At 40.4% G+C, this 18,342-nt stretch overlaps 1 protein-coding gene across 1 annotated transcript in view; it reads right to left on the bottom strand.

Moving 5' to 3' along the window:
* The window catches only part of GHR (growth hormone receptor), a 162,063-nt gene that overhangs the window by 129,180 nt on the left and 14,541 nt on the right, over window positions 1-18,342 (bottom strand). The window lies entirely within an intron of this gene.

The raw sequence follows: 18,342 nt of genomic DNA, 5'->3' as shown, positions 1-18,342 counted from the left end.
TGAGCATGGTGCCATCTGTTTGTTTAGGTATCGTTTACGCTGATAAAGTATCAGAGGTAGGCACATAAGTGCAAAGGTGACCTCAGCAGTGACACACTGATCTTTGAGGCTCTTGCAGGCACCCTGTCCTGTGTGTCCCATTCACCCTTAAATGGCTCATCATCTGGCTTCCTCATACAACAGAGGTGGGACAAGAGCCATACAAGCCAGTGTTATAAAAGTTTCACAATCACTTGGCAATCACAAGGCAAAGTCCCCTCTGAAATTAATTGTAGCTCACCCAAGCTCCCTGTTGTGGTTTGGTGAACAGGAATACCAGGGCCAGCACACAGAAGTTGTTTGGCTACAGTGGCTGGGGACAATAGGATTCCTGGCACCTCTGGCTGCTCAGGTCGGTGCTACCCTTCCTGTATTACTGCACCAGGAGCTGTGCTACTGGGTCCTGCTTGGCTTCAGGGAACTGGTGTGCCTCAAATATCAAGTGATCTGTTCTCAGCTGGGCTGTTGATCTGGACTTGCTCTGCCCTGAACAAATAGAGTGGGCCCAGGGGGTAAAGACGTGTAGCTGTGGCAAGGTGGACCATAAGATGTGGCCTTATGAATTTTCAGTTGCCTTAAGGGAGTTAAAATCTGACATCAGAACTGAAATGAAACTGTATGACAGAAGTATCACTGAGGTTTTAAACTAAGAGCATACAGCTTCATCTTTCTCATTCCTACACCAGAACCACTTCTTGTCTTTTCCTCCTTCAAAAATCATGGGAACAGAACTCTACATTTTAAGTGTCAAGCTCAAGCAATACAGTAGTCTTTCCATTAATATATGTGCAAAGGACATTAACTTTCGGTTCTTACCACTGGTTAGGAAACTCATATCCACATCTCCTATGAGATGCCTGTGCTGCCAAACTAGTGGTTGTTTTCCAGGCCTTTCACTCTTACGTCTTCTACTGAAGCTATGGCAAAGCATGATTAAAAACTCACTGGTTTAGAAATTCTAACTGCAGACCTGATCCTGGCCCTGTAATTTGATGGTTGAAACACTGTGTTAGGAGAGAAAGACTTGTATTCCGGGTCCAAATATGTTTATGGGGTTTGTTTAATACAACATTCCTGTAACATAATAAGATCTGAGACTATGACAAAGTGTTTTGTATTGGCTAAGTAGCAGTGAGAGCTGAACATCTAAAATACCACATGGGTAAACCAGAGAAAATATTTACTGCTCCCTCATTATATGTACAAATCAGTGTAGATAATTATAAATCCATAGTTTATTATATATTCTGGGTTTATACCTGCCTGGACTTTCTGTATACTAGATAAAAGTTGTGTATTTTTTCACATGGCTGGTGGTTTAGTTTCATGGGGATTAATGTCAAACACAGTTCACTGCCAACAAGACCAGATTTAGGCAAAAGCAACCAAAATAATTTTCAATCAGAAAGCTTGTGAGGGTGTGCATGGGGCTGGAAAGACGGGAGGCAAGTAAGAGTGTAGTTTCCACACTGTAGAGCTGGTCCTGGAGATTTGAAAGCACAAGCGTGTGTATAACTTGAGTATAGGATAAATATTTTTAATTTTCTTAATCTTTCCAATACAAATAAATAGCATAATAAATGGTCAGTGGTCTCTTTGCTTCTCTCAAAAAAAAAAAAAAAAAAGAAAAGGTTTGTCTTTTGATAACTATTATACTCAATTTCATTGGAGGATTTAGGGGGATATTTATTCTGTGCTTCTTCCCAGTGGTAGTATTTTAATCACCAACAGAAATTAGCTTCAGAGTACCTGAGTTTGGTATCTTATGAAGCAAGAATCTTAAATTTGGCTCAGTAAAAATATAGAAATTGATTCTTTATAGATCTGTTAGGACACATCTACTTTTAAAACTATGTATAATTTAATGAATGTCTATGTGCTTCATTTTTCTTTTTCATTTATGCTGTATTATCACTCTTCCAGATTCCCTCCAATCTTCTTAAAAAGCCTTGAAACTCAAGTCTGGCTTGAGTACTCTCAGTAAAGATACCTTAATTCTGACCATTTACTCTGACGCAATATCCAGTCATGCTTACACCTACTCTTTTCTCTGAACATGCAATTGCCAGTTCAGTCCATTCCAAAGAGTGTATTGAAAGTCCTCTCCTTTTTGAGCATGATGCTCTGCAACCAGGTACAGAAGACAAAATGATGTCTGAGTCTGGTTTGCTCTCTGTTTATACTAGTGTATAACATAGTGTTTATCAACAGTATGTCAAATAGAATTCTAACAGCTCAGTTCATAACAGTTCTTCATCTGAAAGAGGTTCCTCTACTTTACAGTGTCTACAGCAAGTGCTGATCATAATTTCTGCCAGACTCACTGTGAATGCCTAATGTAAGCACTGGCTAAAGTCTGAGCTTGTGCAACATAAAGGTAGCTGTATTGGTAATGCCTGCCAAACTCCTATCACTTGATTTAGCAGGCAATAGTTACCTATAGTCAGCAAAAGCAAGGTTAATATATGCATTTCTAGATCAATATAACAGGGTCCTCATGCAAGGTCCATGCTAAAAAAAAAAAAAAAAAGTGTTATTTTATCTAGCAGAGTTTGTACTGGAAGGAAATAAGGTGACTTTTTTGTTGCTAAGCATTTTGCTAATATGGTATTGCAAAATATACTCTTAATTGATACTGCTTTACCTGTGGAGCTCTTACATTAGGCCTGAAACAACATGGTCTAGTCTGAGTAGTTCAAAATTCCCAGTGGTTTGAGGTTTAAGTGACTACGAGTACGTTTCTCTTGAGTGAGAAGCTACTTATATTAAATTAGAAAAACATTTTTATTTTTCAAAGCTACATTAAAAACTGCAGGAGAATGAGATTAAATCAAGACATTGTTCATATTCCACATTCTTACCTGCGGGTTAAACCTATATCTGTTTTCTTGGCTTCTTGTTTAACACCATCATAGAAACAGAAAGATTCAGCTTGGAAGAGATCTCAGGGGCTCCCTAGTCCAATCTCCTGCTGAATTCAGGGTAGGTGAAGAGGGAAAATCTTATTACTCAGTGCTTTACCCAGCTGGGTTTCAAAAGCTTCCATGGATGAAAACTGCACAGTGTCTTGGGGCAACCTGCTCCACTGCTGCAGTGTCCTCACAGGGCAGAAGGTTTCCCTTCTTCTCCAATCCGAACTTCTCAGTTCTAATTATGCTCATTGTCTCTCCTTTGTCAATCATGCACTGCTGTGGAGAGCCTGGCTCTGTCCTCTCAATGTCCTACTTGTAGCAAGGGGAAGGCTGCTCTGAGGTGCCACTGAAGCCTTTCTTTCTCCATGCTGGAGCAACCCTGTCCCTCAACATCCTTTTGGGGTGCTCATGCTCCAACTCCTGAGCTGAGCACCCTGGTGGCACTTCACTGGGTCACTCCAGTTGTGCGTTATCTCTGTATCAATGCATGGGCTTCTTTCTTTCCAGGGCAGGATTTTGCATTTGTCCTGGCGGAATTTCACACAGTTCCCATCAGCCCACTCCTCCAGCCTGTCTAGGTCTTTCTGGAAGCATTTCTTGAGCATATTGACTGATCCCTCCAGTATATTGTTATGTGCCTGTAGCAAATGTGGATAGAGCCTTCCCAAATCTTCGTTCTCGAAGCCTAGCCATGATGATTGTTATGTGCACACTTGACGAGTGTGCACGTTACCTCCTCCAGGTCATTGATAGAGATATTAAACAGGATGGGTACAAATTATTGATCCTGTGGTATTGCGCTTGATACTGGCCTCCAGGCACAGGGACTATGAACCCATATTATTTTAGTAATACGAGACAACATCTTTTTCCAATTAATTTTTTCAATTAATCTCCACTGACCTTATCTAGATGGTAATAAAAATTGAGGGCTATAAAAGGAACATGTTAGTCTTTTAGAAATAAGAAAGAGAGTGATTCAGATGCACACGTGTTTCCCCCTTTATATCATGTGTTGTGGTTTCAGCTGGGGTAAAATTAATTTCTTCTCAGTAGCTGTTACAGTGCTATGTTTTGCATTCAGAATGAGAATGGTGTTGATAATGCTCTGATTTGTTGGTTCTTTACTAAGTCATGTTTATCATAAATCAAGGACTTTTTTCGTGTCTCATGCTCTGCCAGTGAGGATGATAACAAAAGAAACTGGGAGTAAGCACAGCTGGGACAGGTGACCCAAAATGACCAGATGGATATTCCACACCTTAGAATGACATGCCCAGTATATAAACTGGGGAGAGTTACCTGGAAGGGCAGGCCAGTCTGGGTTCGGGAAGGGGCATCTGGCACCGGTTAGCAGGTGGTGAGTAATTGCATTATGCATCACTTGGGTTTTCCCTTATTATTATTATTATTATTGTTGTTGTTCATGCTTTATGGTGAACTTGCCACTGGCTGCCACAAGAGAGGAGCCCTGAAACAACATCTCAGCCTTGGCCATATTATCAACATAACTGGTCTACTCTGGCCTCCAGTCGGCAGGTCTGGAGACACACCATCTATAACGCTGCTGCGTCCTCTGAGAACACACGCAGGATCACTCTCGAGGAGAAAAGACAACGCAGAAAGAACCGTGTCTTGCCGATACCACCTAAGGAGTCCTTCTGCTGTGCCTTTTGCAACCGGACATGTCTATCTTGTATTGGCCTTTTTAGCCACCAGCGCACTTGTAGCAAACGTGGGTAGAGCCCTTCCCAAATCTTCATTCGCAAAGCCCAGCCATGATGATGATGATTATTGTTGTTGTTATTATTATTACTACTACTACTACTATTACTATTATTACTATTACTATTACTATTATTACTACTATTATTATTTTACTATTATTACTGTATTTTAATTTATTTTCAATTATTAAAGTGTTTTTATCTCAACCTACAAGTTTTACTTCGATTCTTCTCCCCATTCCACCATGGTAGAGGGAGAGAGAGTGGGGGTTGAGCAAGAGGCTGCGTGGTGCTTAATTTTCAGCTGGGCTTAAAACCATGACATATGACTTTAGAAAACTTATGGAGAAAAAAATTCCACTGGTGTTGTGTGAAACATAAGTGAAAGTTAACCTTTGTAGGGAGTAAGTCAGTCTTTTAGGCATATACTATGTTTGCTGTCAAAATATCTGTTTATAGGATGGTAGCAAGGGAAAATTCTGAACAGGGGGTAGGTTAATGCTTCCTCTTTCCTCCCTTCACCTTTTTAATGCTCTTTATTCATCTATGGAATAGGAATAGCTGAAAGAAGAAAAGCACTCTTTTAATCTAAATTGCCATCGTAAGTAGAATTGCAGAAAAAAGTACCACGGCACACGATTGCTTGCCACAAAAAGAAACCACACTAATAAAATGCATATTTCAACCATGATCAGACTTGTACCAAGAGCTGGGAATACACAGTGCTTGCTGTATGCAAAAATAAAAACAATATTTAATAGCAGCTCTGTTTTCAGCCTCTGAATATGTGGAAAAATTTAGGTTGTGGGATATCTGGGTTATTTCCTTTAAAGCTACAGAGCAAAGCTCTCCTGAATACTTTATATGAAAGTAGAATAATTACCTAACCAATATCTGTAGAAACAGAGAATTTTCTTTGAGGAACTAATCTCCAAGGAATCAATATGAACAAGCATGCAGGATAAGAAGGCACAGGCAAAGAGAGAAAAGAAAGAAGGAACACTCTGCCAGAGCCTGAGGTCTCTTACTCTCTCCTTCTGTTATTTCTAAGTCATTCATCATGTCATTATCTGCAGCTAATATAAAGCAAAGACCTATCTGCTGTGTAATGAATACACTGACTTTCTGTTTTTTTGTGGAAAAGTGTAAATGGTGGTATTTTGCTTGCTTTGTTTCTGAAGAAGGGAGATGGGGGAGAGTTGGAGTGAAGGTTTTGCTTGAAATTTAATATTCACTGCTCTCTTTTTCTAAGATAAATATTATCAAGGCTGGTATCCTGGCCCATTTCCAGCACTACACAGGTTGTCCTTCATCCTAGATGTTACATTAGCCAGAAGAACTACTTCAAATGAACAGTGAAAAATATCAATCAATTTTATGATAAATAGTGTGATGGTGTTGCCCTATGATCCCAAGTCTTTCAAGCGTTAATAGAAGATTGTAACCACAATCTGCAAAGGTGGAATTCAGAGCCTGAGACCACTTCCTGCATCCATATGTCCACATTGTCCTCCATTTCTTTCTACGAATAGCACAAGTTTCAGTATCTGGTGAAGCTTCTGCCTAAAATGCTAGGGTCTAAAGTGTCTCAAAGGTTTAAGCACGTTAAACAAGGCTTTTTTGGATTGCCTTCCTGTGTTTTAATGCCTAAATTCTAATATACTAAAGAGCTAACTGATTCACTTTTCCAAGGATTTTACATTTTTCTGCTCAGAGCATGTCTTCATTGTCTACCCATGTTTCATGAGCATTTTTCTGCAACTTTTTGCTGCATATTCTTGCTCTCCACCCAAGTTCTTTTGTCTCTCAGACTTAGGTGGAAAGGAGATCACAAAAGCTAGAGCAGACACTATCCTGATTATTTGGGTACTCAAATTCACTTGAAGCTAAAACAGTAGTGTTACCATGCAAAAGACAACAGACTAGAATTGAATCAAGGTTACAGTGTATAAAGTATGTTACTTGAATTTCCCGGACTGGTTCCATGTAAACAAAGCCACAGAGTAGTTTTGTTTGTCGTTTTCATAAGTCTGAGACTTCCAGGAACAGCAGCAACCTTTAATTTACAATTCAACTAGAAGCCTATAATTGACAGATCTCAAGCATATGTGACAGCAAGGAATTTTGGACAGACCGACTAATAAAATACATGCTACTGCCGTCTCTACGTAACTGGTATTCTTTCTATTGAGAAAAACATCGACCTCTTTCTGAAGAGCTTGGTTTTTTACATCAACTCACCACTGAGTAGAGGAAAATCCTGAATTAGTATTATCTTCTCATTTAAATGCTCACAGGGAAATGTCTTTCAAAGCAGAATATTTTTGTACACATGGAAGTTCCTAAGATGATGTGAGGTAGCATTTTGATTCTTCAAAAAGACAATGTTTGTTGACATTCTTCCCAATTCTATTCTGTATAATCCATCTAGTCAGGTGTAAAAATCAGACCCACGGGTCTGTAGCTCCCTGGTTTTCATATTATAGGGCTATTTTGCTGATGCTACACTGATCGTTCTCCCTTCAGAAATCTTAATGGAGCCATAACCACCTTGCCATCAAAATGCAGATCTCTGGACCCTTTTGTTTTTACTCGACAAATCCTTCTCCTTCGTGAAGTTCTCCCATGGACTTTCCATTCCATTCAAAGAAAGTGGTTTAGCTGTCCATCCACACAGTCTCTTGTCCTTTGACCCTCAGCCTCTGCCTGGGTGCAGTTGCTGCACATGTTTACTTCCAACCCTTTATCCTGCATGCTTGTACTGTGATGGTTCTTAGTGCTCATAACAGTACCAAAAAGCAGTGGAGGCTCAAGTCAGCTGACACAGAAATGACCTCAAGAGTCATCGAGTTCAGGGAATGTCCAGCCTTTCAGGTTAATGGTGCTGCATAACAATGTTTTACCTTATGCAAGCCATGTGATGCATACCATTGCCTTGGAGAGGCCAAAGAGCAGCAGTCCTGTGAACAACAGTGTTCTTAGAGGACTCCTGAGTTCCATCATGGGATGTGGGGCAAGCTAAATATAAAGCTGGTTTCTAGGAAAATAGGTGACTTCACTCTAAACAGGATCTGATGACTGTTTCTTTTCCTAGGTGGAACCTCAGATTGAGCAGTAGTTCCAACACCAGAACAGGCCACCTGCTCATCATGTGCTTGGCATGCTTGACATGTCATTGTTTTGAGATGGTAACCACATTGGAATTATTGAGGAGCCAAATAGAGCTGAAACCTACGAGTTACCTGCTCGTAGTGTTGTTCACTGATGTATCCCAAAACAGAATACCTAATTCTTGGTATTTTCTTGACTAGATTTCTTAATGTCTCAGTAGTAAATACTCCCTTACCTACCAAAGCCACCTGTGTCAGATATTCACAAGTTTATAATCAGAATGTTTTCCTTAATGCCTAACACTTTTTTTGCTACGATTTAAATTCCAGAATTCTTCTGTCCACACTGACAATGGTGACCAGATTATTCTCTTTTGTGCTAGAAAATAATTGCCACGTACTCTTCAGTTTTTCTTATATCTTAGGCCAAAGGATCTCTGTTTTTGAAATCTTTCATCCTAGATCACTTTCTCTTTGCCTCTGATCACTTGCACTGGTTTGGGCTTTCTCCAGTTGGTCCATGTCTTTCCTGAAGTATAACGCCCCAAAGAGACCAAGTTCTCTACCTGACATTCTAATAGTTCTCAGAAGAGGAAAGCATGAAGGCTATACTGCTATTTATAAATCACAGCATTAAATTTGATTATTTCCACCTAAGTGCAGTGTATCATGTGGCATTTAATCCATTTTTCATTCCACCACCACAATTTCTTGAGATAATGTAATTCTCACTTTGAATTACGTCTTCCAAGACATTCATGCTTGCGCTTCTTTCCAGCTTTGTCTCATCTGTAAGCTTAATAAGACTGTTATCCAGATTAAGAAAAAGTTGAATAAAGTGAGAACAGAGAAAGATTCCTCAAAAACCCTAATTTTGTGATATGACAGTATCAAAATAAAGAAAATATGTTTAAGATATGCATTAGCATATTGGGGTTTATGCTATTTTCATTTTCAAAAGTTTGTAAAGAGTTTAATTGATTCTAGATATGTTTGGGGTTTTTTTGTGGTTTGGGCTTTTTTTCTCTGAGTTGAAGTTAAATTAATTAGTTTATTTCCAGGCTCTTCTTCCTCTGCTTTCTTCCCTCTTTTTCTATAAGGCAGTTGTAATTTTTTTGTCCTTTCCCAGTCTTACATGTTTTAGCAATTTTTCACTGATTCTCAAGTAATTGCTAATCTGACGAATTCACCTCATTCTTAAAATATCCCAGGCTATAGTCTATCTGGTCTAGCTGGCTTGAGAGCGTTTCTTAATACACTCCTGTCCTATTTCTTTCCTGTTTTACACTGAGTACTTAACCCTTTGTCATCAGGGTTAATTATGCTACTGATGTGCCTGCATGACATGCATATATATGTGTGGCCAGTCTTCGCGAACGAAGATTTTGGGAAAGGCCATTACCCTTTGAACCTACGCAGTGGATTTTTTAGGTGAGACACAGTGTGCACTGAACTGAGCCCACCCTTTAATCCTAAGGTTCATGTGCCGGGGCCGAGCGAGCTCGGACGGTGGCAGCGAGGTCCTCAGGATGTAGGTTTGTTTAGAGTGACCTTCTCTTAGATGGATGGCCTTACAGGGCTGACGAGCTCCATCTGCCTAGAGGAGTTCCCTGACCGGGAATCGAACCCGGGCTGCGGCGGTGAGAGCACCACATCCTAACCACTAGACCACCAGGGGGCCTCAACTGACATGCATAAAAAGATTTTAAATACTACCATTTTCTTGAGCTCATCGGTTATGTCATTGCCTTGCCTCCAGTCTCAAAAATAGGCAGGAAAATTAATCATAACTTTCCTTTCTTTTCTTTATTATTAGTGCATGTTACCTTTTGAAGTGTTTCCTAGCTGTATGTTGGGGTTTTGACTTAGTTTTCTAGTTGGATCATAAACATGTGCTGTTATTTTACATGTTTTAGAATTTGATCTGATTTCCACTTCTCAGAGGGAACTTACTGAGTTTGAGATCAAATAAAAGTTCCTGGATTAGCTAAACTAATCTCTCAGTACTTTTGCCTTCTGATAGGAATAGCTTATGTTTTCTGCCACAACAACTTTTTCCTTTGATGTTTTGTTGACTTGAGTTGGTGGAAGTTTACCTACTTCAAGTCCATGATCATCTCCCTTTTTTCCTATTTTCTTTCTTAGGATTGTGTACTCTGTAATTTCACAGTCACTGTCTCCAAGTTGCCTTTCATCATTCTTTTCTGAAACAACTACTCTTCACTGCTAAGAAACACATCCAGAAGTGCCTGTCTTCTGTTTTTTCTAATGAAACAGAAATAGTGACCAATGCTTTTCAGTATAGAGCTTTCTAATTAATTTCTGTCCTGATGTTTCTTTTCTTACCCATTCTTTGGACAGTTAAACTCTCTCGTGACTCTTCAGTTCTGTGCTTTGACCATTGGATGATTTGTCATATTATTAATGAAAAAGACTTCCACTGCATATATGCTCTGTTCATGTGGTTTGTTTAATGATAGCAGCAATTGTGTCCTCCTCTTCCTTCACTGTCACCCAGAGGCTTTCGACAAGTCCAACTTCCTCCCCTGTCTGGAGCTCAACACCAGTGCAGAGCTATATCCTTTACTGTTAGATAGTCCTATCTTACTTATAAGTCTTTTTTTTTTAACAAGATAATTTCTGTGGTCACTTTTTAGGTATCCTTACTACTCTTGTTGATTTCCTGCATTTCTTCATGCTTTCAACTTGGCTTGTCACATTCCTCTGCTCTCCACACATTTATTTTTTTTAAATTAAATTTGTTCAAATTTACTTTGTGCACTTGAAATGTCCACATACAAACAGTCATACAGACTGAATACATGGTATATAAAATTAAATCTAAGCATGTAACTTTTTCCCTGTTCTTCAATGGCAAATTGAATATGAGTCATTAGTGCCCTGACAGCCAGGAGGGCCAACCGTGTCCTGGGGATCATCAGGCAAAGCATCGCCAGATGGTCGAGGGAGGGGATTGTCCCACTCTGCTCTGCACTGGGGTGGCCTAACCTTGAATATTGTGTGCGGTTTTGGGCACCACAATATAAAAAAGACGTTAAGCTCTTAGAGAGTGTCCAAAGGAGGGCAACAAAGAGGGGAAGAGCCTTGAGGGGAAGCCGTATGAGGAGCGGCTGAGGTAATTTGGTCTGTTCAGCCTGGAGGATACTGAGGGAAGACCTTATTGCAGTCACAACTTCCTCGTGAGGGGAAGAGGAGGAGGGGAAGACACTGATTTCTTCTCTGTGATGACCAGTTACAGGACCCAAGGGAATGGCCTGAAGTTGTGTCAGGAGAGGTTTAGGCTGGATATTAGAAAAAGGTTCTTCACTCAGAGGGTGGTTGGGCACTGGAACAGGCTCCCCAGGGAAGTGATCACAGCACCGAGCCTGACAGAGTTCAAGAAGCATTTGGATGATACTCTCAGGCACATGGTGTGACTCTTGGCAATAGGTGCAGGGCTAAGGGTTGGACTCGGTGATTCTTGTGGGTGTGTTTCAACTCAGCACATTCTGTGATTCTGTGATTCTCTGAAGATGTTTTTAAAGGATTTTTATATCAGTGATCAAACAGACAATCGGGGAAAAGAGGTCTTTTATCAAAATTCTAGGTTGAATTGTGCTTTTCTTTGTCATTGTTTACTTTAGTTTACTGCAGTTTAGATACCAGTCCTGAGGTAATTTGCAAATGCAATGTTTAAATGTCTTCAAACAATGGCAGTAACATTTACCTGATGTGGTTTTGTTATTTTATTTTTAATCATAACAACTGTAACCCCAAAGTGGAACACCAGCAGATGTGTCCTTTCCAGTTGCCTTTCACTGTACTTGATAACATTCCATCCATCCTGATGCTTGTAAACAGATGCTTAGATATCCAGCCAGCCCAAACTTTTGACACAGGCCACATCTAGAAATAGCCTGTACAGAAATAATCCCATAAACTATTTGACATAGCCAAGAGGAGGGCCCCATTATGTTGTGACTTGTGCTAGTTGCTGTTTACTAAGAACACTAATGACTTTGACCCCAGCAGTTGTGCTCAAATAAGAGAAAAAGTCACAAAACTGCTTCTTCTCATTTTCATAAATTTGAAGTTTAAGTTTTATAACTTTGAATTAGTAGTTTTCAGCTATTACTCCTGGTGCAGACATTGGCCTGACATGACCAGCAGGCCAGCAGCTGGGGCTGTCTCTCTGTCTCACATGAGGGACTCAAGGTTAAAGGCCTGTTTGCCCCTGCCCTCACTCCCAGATCAATCCATGCCTGGCCAAAGCTCTACATAGGAAAGCTACTGGAGTATTCCTGTTGCATACTAGAAGTTGAATTTAAAATCTGAAACAAGTCATTAACTTTCTCAAGGACAGGGAAATCTGAGGTAAGTTTGTAATTCTGGAGATATATCTCATATGAAAGTATAGCTTCTGTTACTTGTGGAGCACAGACACTGCTTATGTCACTCTGCAGAGGAAGTGAAAGCTCAGGGCTGGTGTTACATAGGTGCCTAGAGGACTGGAACCTTCAAGCCCCATACAGTTTTCTGCAGTGGAGGAATAGCTGGGAAGGATGGGCAGGGTCAGGCAGAGCAAGGACTACAACAGTAAGATTGCTCTCTTTAATATGTACATATTTCAGTGATGCTGTATATCTCCTCATATGTTTGGGCTGCCTCATTTATTTTTTCCTCACACATAATGATTGCAATGACGTTTACAGAGACAGCAAAACTAGAAATGTGTGTTAAGTTTTTAGTAACTGTTGAAAAGTGAAACACAGAGATCCCCAAAGCATAGGATCATATATAGAGCCTACATGCCTCCTGACTTCTAGGCATCATGGGTTACAAGTACAAGATTGATGTTCTTCATCATATCCCCTGCAGTTTATGTGAAGGAGTCTGGTCCACAATTTCCAGCTATTTTCTCATCTAGACACCTTGAACTCTCTCAAAGACCACCTTAAGCAATGCTTCATTGAGATAGGAGCATCAGAACTCAACTTTTCTTTTGGTTATGAATATTCATCTCATTTCATGCTTAAATATATTCATGGCCAGCAAAAATCCATTTCTTCATGAGTCAAAATTGTCCTTTACCTGAAATAACTCACTTTCCTCCCAGTGCTTTCCCTGGGTATATTGATAGTTACTTTATTGCCTCTTTGCTTTGACTTTGATTTTAGCGAGCTGCTTTAGTCCCTTCTCAGGTAGGAGGCTGATACAATAGTCAATTCTAGTAGGAATGGAGATCCACCTGCTTAATTTTTCTAATAATCCTGATGCTGACCTGCCCTAAAAGGACAATTTCCAGTTCAATGCAAATATTTTTGTGTTTTCTCCTTTTTGTTTGCTTTGTTTTGACTTGGATCAAAACCTGAATATTTTGAAATTTCCAGTGAACTGAACTTCTGAGAATGTAGAAGATCAGTTGTCACCTTAGGTCTGCTACCCAAGGTCCCAAGCCTGTGACTTTGGCTGGAGCAGTGAAATGCAGGTCCTTGTCTCCTATATATTGGAACTGACTGCCCTGGAATTACAAAATCTGAAATTCACATCAGTCCCGGTGTAGTCCATTTGCTGAACCTAGTGTGAGCAAAGTGCCTGGTTTCTGGGAAGCTCCGAGCAATCCAACCCCACCTTGGGTTCTGCTGAGGCTCCTCAGAGCCTACATGGTCCAGATTACACATTTCAGTGTGTGAAACACACTGCTCAGTGAATTGTCTTTTTTCTGTCATTAATACTGCCTATCTCTGTATGAAGTTCCTTGTCTGGTACATCTTTCTGCCCAAAGTCCCTTCTTTAGAGCAAGCCACAGCTGCTATAGTGCTGGGTGGAGCTGGGAGAAGAGGCCACTGCTACCCAGGAACACGAGAAGACATGCCACACTGAGGAGCAGGACAGGCAGTGCTAAGGGGAGTATGTTCATGTGTGTATGCGTATACCTTGATTCCCTAAGCATTGCTGACAAAGCTGCATGCAGTCATCACTCCCTTTCTCATCTTGTACTAAATCCCATCTTCCCTCTTATTTTGACAGTATTTTCAATGTAATGCTAAATAAAACAGGAACAGGGAATGAGATTGCTCAATGAGCCCCATATAACCCTCATCACTTAACATGCCCTTTGGCAGGTTTTGACCTAAGTCAGCAAGTCCTGAGTAATGCCAGGGGTATAGCACTGGCTGGGAACTGTCTCCAGTAGAAGGTATGGAGATGACTAAACTGCTGGAGCTGGCTTCTTGTTCTTACGCTGTCCTCCAGCACTGTCCCAGCAGTGTCTGAACCCCTGAGTAGGCAACATGGTACACGTCAGGGGTATGCAACACATTCCCTCAGTTTCACGCTATGAAAACACTGGTCTGGCAGACTGATACCTGAGCCTTGACACAATTTTAGCTACCACAAAGAAATAATCATTTTACTATACAAGTGCTGGATGGGGGCCCAGAGGAAACCGTGGCCAAAAGCTATGTAGTGTGGGCATTGCCCATCTGTGACTCGTTGTGTTTCACATAGTAGTACAGATGTAGTCACGGTCATCTGCCTACTTGAGCTGTCTCTAATTAATTTCCATAACATAAAACTTAGTAGGATGATAACAAGGTGGGGTTTTTTTTTATGTTACTCTATCCAAACATTTTCTGTCCATGTAAACCAACCAAAACCTCTATATAGAGCCAACGTGCTCAGCTTTTAAATGGTGCTTTGCGTAAACTTCTGAGAGTTTTCCTCCCACTTAGTGATCTCCAACCACAACCTCACTGCCCCCCACCCAGACACAGCTTTTGGAGATCACAGTTCAGAAATACAGAGTTGGAATTAAAATTACTAGAGCAGCAATCCTCATTGTCTCAGTTGCTTCTTTCAACTCCTGCATCATACATCAAGCCTCACTTTTTGGTCCACATAAAAGAAAAACATTAATATTTATATATATTAATATTCTTTCCAGATCTTTGCCAGCCTTCTCAGATCCCACCTCTCTCCTTCCCTGCTTTCAGCTGCACAGCTCTACTTCAGTTCACGTTAATGTTTTCAGGGAGGCTGAGGCTCCTTATGATCATTCCCAGCCCACTCTTGTAACTGAACTATAGATTTCAAAGATTTGCTGGAGGAATAGTCTCTTATCTGGTAATGGGTCCAATAATTTGCCTCTGCATTCATGATTGCAGTACCTTGGACTCATAGGCTTTTCTGTTATAGGAAGCCAGTTAACTCCTTCCCTATTGCATGGTGGGGAAAACTATCTTCCCTTCCCCATTCTTCAAATTTATTTATTGTCTTGCAAGTTTTTTATAGGTATACGATTGAAAGATACATTTGAATAAGTATGTTCAAGGAAAGAAGACAGGGAAGATGTTTGCCAAAAGCAAAACTTTCATGCTATTCTGAATTGACTTGTTTTTTATATCATTAAAATAAAATCCATTAATTCTTAATTCTGGAAGATGGCTACTGTTCTGAAATCTGCAGTTTAAAATATTGGCTGTTCCTTATCTGACAAGTTCTAATAAGGGCCACACCATAGATCCAGACCATCCACATACTCGTGAAAGCTTTGCTATCCGCAGCAGCTGCAGCAAAAAATGCAGAACCTAAATTCAAGCAGAACAGCCACTGCACAAAGGTATTACACTGAGCACTGAGACATTCACTTAATGAGATAAAAAATTAGATGGGTCCTTGTTTGCCAACATTTGAGCTCCCTACATTTGAGATGCCTACAGCATCTGGTCTGAGAGCACCAACTCCAAGAATGGACTTGATGTCTGATAATCAAAGTAGGATTGAGAACTGTGATGAGCTCTGAAATCACAGGGCTATGGGACTAGAGGGAAAAGAAACAAAACATTTGTGCCAATCTCATTTGCATAATACTGATCAAGTCCTTAAGTCAGTTTGATTATGAATTATTCAAACGGAAAAACTAAGTTTACATGTATACACAATATTGTATATAGCAGAATCTAATCCCCATCTGCCCCCATTGGGTGGTAATCATCACACTTCTTTTTCCAGCAAAATGAAGACCATGATTATTGTTACAGAATAAAATCAAGTCTAATGAGAAAATTTGTCATTAAACTAAATAAAAAACAAATAGTGATGTTAAACTCTGCTTTCATTAATAGCAGAATGAGCAAATGCATGCTATTAGTTACACATTGCTGCTTGTTTTCTCTTGCTGTTATATTCATAGACCTTGTGTTTTTGTTAAAATGAGAATGATAAACAGCTGCAGAGTGTCCTGGATCACAAACTGAAATGGCCTCTTTCAAAGCATGTGAAGCCAATAAAACTGCAAAACCAGATCTAAATCGAAATCCAATGCTGACAGAGTAAGACTGAAGTAACCTCACTTGCTAATTTTTTACCTAATTACATCTGATTACAGCAGATGAGAATGACTTGATTCCTACTGATAGCAGTGGAGTAGTTGCACTGAATTTCCTAATCCTTTCTCCTGTTATAATATCCTGGATCATCACTGTGTTGCTCAGAAGAGAGCAAGTAAAATTTTGGTATGATCATTGTCTTTCTTACCATTTTTAATATTAAGCTCTCCCTTATCTTCTCTAGAACAGGCTTTTGTCCTTTCTCCCTCTGAATGCTGCCAGCTCAGTTCATGGTTACTACCTCTTCTCCCCTTCTCCATTTACTTAGGTATCTAGAGATATGAAAGTCCCTCAGGACATTAGACTTGGAAGCCTCCAATGCTGTTGTATCTCTTACTGCTTTTCAACTCTCTCCCCATCCCTAAATTGCCTCTTATATTTCCATATAATTTAAAAAATAGTCCCCAACTTCCCATAATCTAGCCTACTAACAACACATTTTTTAATGTCTTGAGCTAGTAAGAGCAATGTTTCCCTTATTTGTGCATTCTAGCTACTTATTTATCAGTGTCCTGGCCATCTGTAGACAGCTGAGAATGCAGAACAACTGACTTCCACCTATTAATGTAGAGTTTTCATTCCTTTTTTAAATCAAACCTTCGTCCTTGAGAAGGATGAGGCTCTGCTCTTCTGCTTCAAAGGCAGAACCCGTGAAATTTGTGTTGAATGTGAGACAAAGCTTTGAAGAGCAGTCACGAACTGCTGCTGTGACTATCACAATACTCATTCTTTTTCTCACTGTTTCACAAGCATCAAAAATGGGCTCTACAGCTAGGACTCAAGCCAGTCAGGGGCCCAAAACTGGTTAAACAAGGGAATTAGAGCTGATACGTACCAGTTGTTGGAAGCAGCAGGACTTACAAAAGGTATGCCATGACCTGATGATCCTGCCTGCAGGGACAAAGGAAATGTTGATCCTGTGTATCCTCTGCCGATTTTTTTGTGCTATTCCATAACATTCTACTTATTTCACAATAAGTTAATGAGCCTACTGTGTTGCAACTTCACCCCAGAGCTACTTAATTCTTTGGGCTGTTTGCTGGGGTGATAAATACCAGCAGACCTCCCAGGTTACCAGGGTTTGTGACATGACCCCTGACTGTGATCTGAGCAGTGTCTGGGAGTAGCATGAGTGCACCTCTCCCAGACTCTGTCCTGTGATAAAGGCACATCAAGGCCATTTCAACGAAGGTCTTGTTTCTCCAACTAGTCACTTGTTCATCATCTCCCTGTTTTTCCAAACCAGATGCTATTCCACATGATGGTCCTACAGCATCTCTGAGAGTTATTGTGAGGGAATGGTTAATACCCCTGGTGAAGGAGAAAGCCTCAAATGGGGCATGTGTAGGGGATTGGCTGTTTAACTTCAACAAACAATTTTTGGATTTGACTCCACTAGGTTGGGTGATTCAGTTCACCCTTCCTCCTTTCCCAAGTGTTAGGTAACCTTGGAGGTAAGTCCTATTCACCACTAACAGCATTTGGCTCTGGCCAGTCATATTCCATTAACATCTGAGATCTAGGACAATAGGTTTCACTGTAGGATGCTCTATTCAGAGTCCCATTGCTCTGTCAGTGCAAAAGAGCTTTTCATCCCCTCTGACCAGACAGGTCTTTGATTTCCCTCCATGGTGAGGAGAACCCTGCATCAAGCTTCAGGAAGTGAAGCAGAATGGGCAACAGAAATGAACACAGTGGTCCATAACACAGATCCTATCCTCAGCCTGAAGAAGACCAAACAAAACGAAACTCAGAACCCACCAAAAAAAGTCTACCTTAGCAAAAGAAGTGAGCATAAATGGCTTTCTGATTGTAGTTTTGTTATAAAATCGCTCATCACTAACGAAATTATAGAGAAAAGCCTTCTTTTCTGTGTGCAGAAAGGTGATATGCCTTGAGGTACAAAGCACTTTGGATGTGAAGGAGCTGTTAATGGGTGACTTGCTTTGATTAAGTCAGCCTGTGAACTTTGAGCACTGATTTCTTAGGCAATCTTCAAAGACTACATGCCCTCCAGATTCCTCTGAGTCAGGCCATTACAGGGAAATGTACTTTGTAGTGAGGAGTTGTTTGCTCTTCAGTAATTCTTGCTTTCTACTCATCTTGCTGAAACCCTCATTAGTGCCTGTGATCAGCTGGCACCACCATTCATTTTCCATTTTAA

The sequence above is a fragment of the Pipra filicauda genome, unplaced genomic scaffold (assembly GCF_003945595.2).
Source record: "Pipra filicauda isolate LSUMZ 115617 unplaced genomic scaffold, ASM394559v2 scaffold86_size2582843_pilon, whole genome shotgun sequence".
Lineage (NCBI taxonomy): Eukaryota > Metazoa > Chordata > Aves > Passeriformes > Pipridae > Pipra > Pipra filicauda.
Note: the sequence above shows the minus strand (reverse complement) of the source record. Positions and strands in the feature narration are given on the sequence as shown.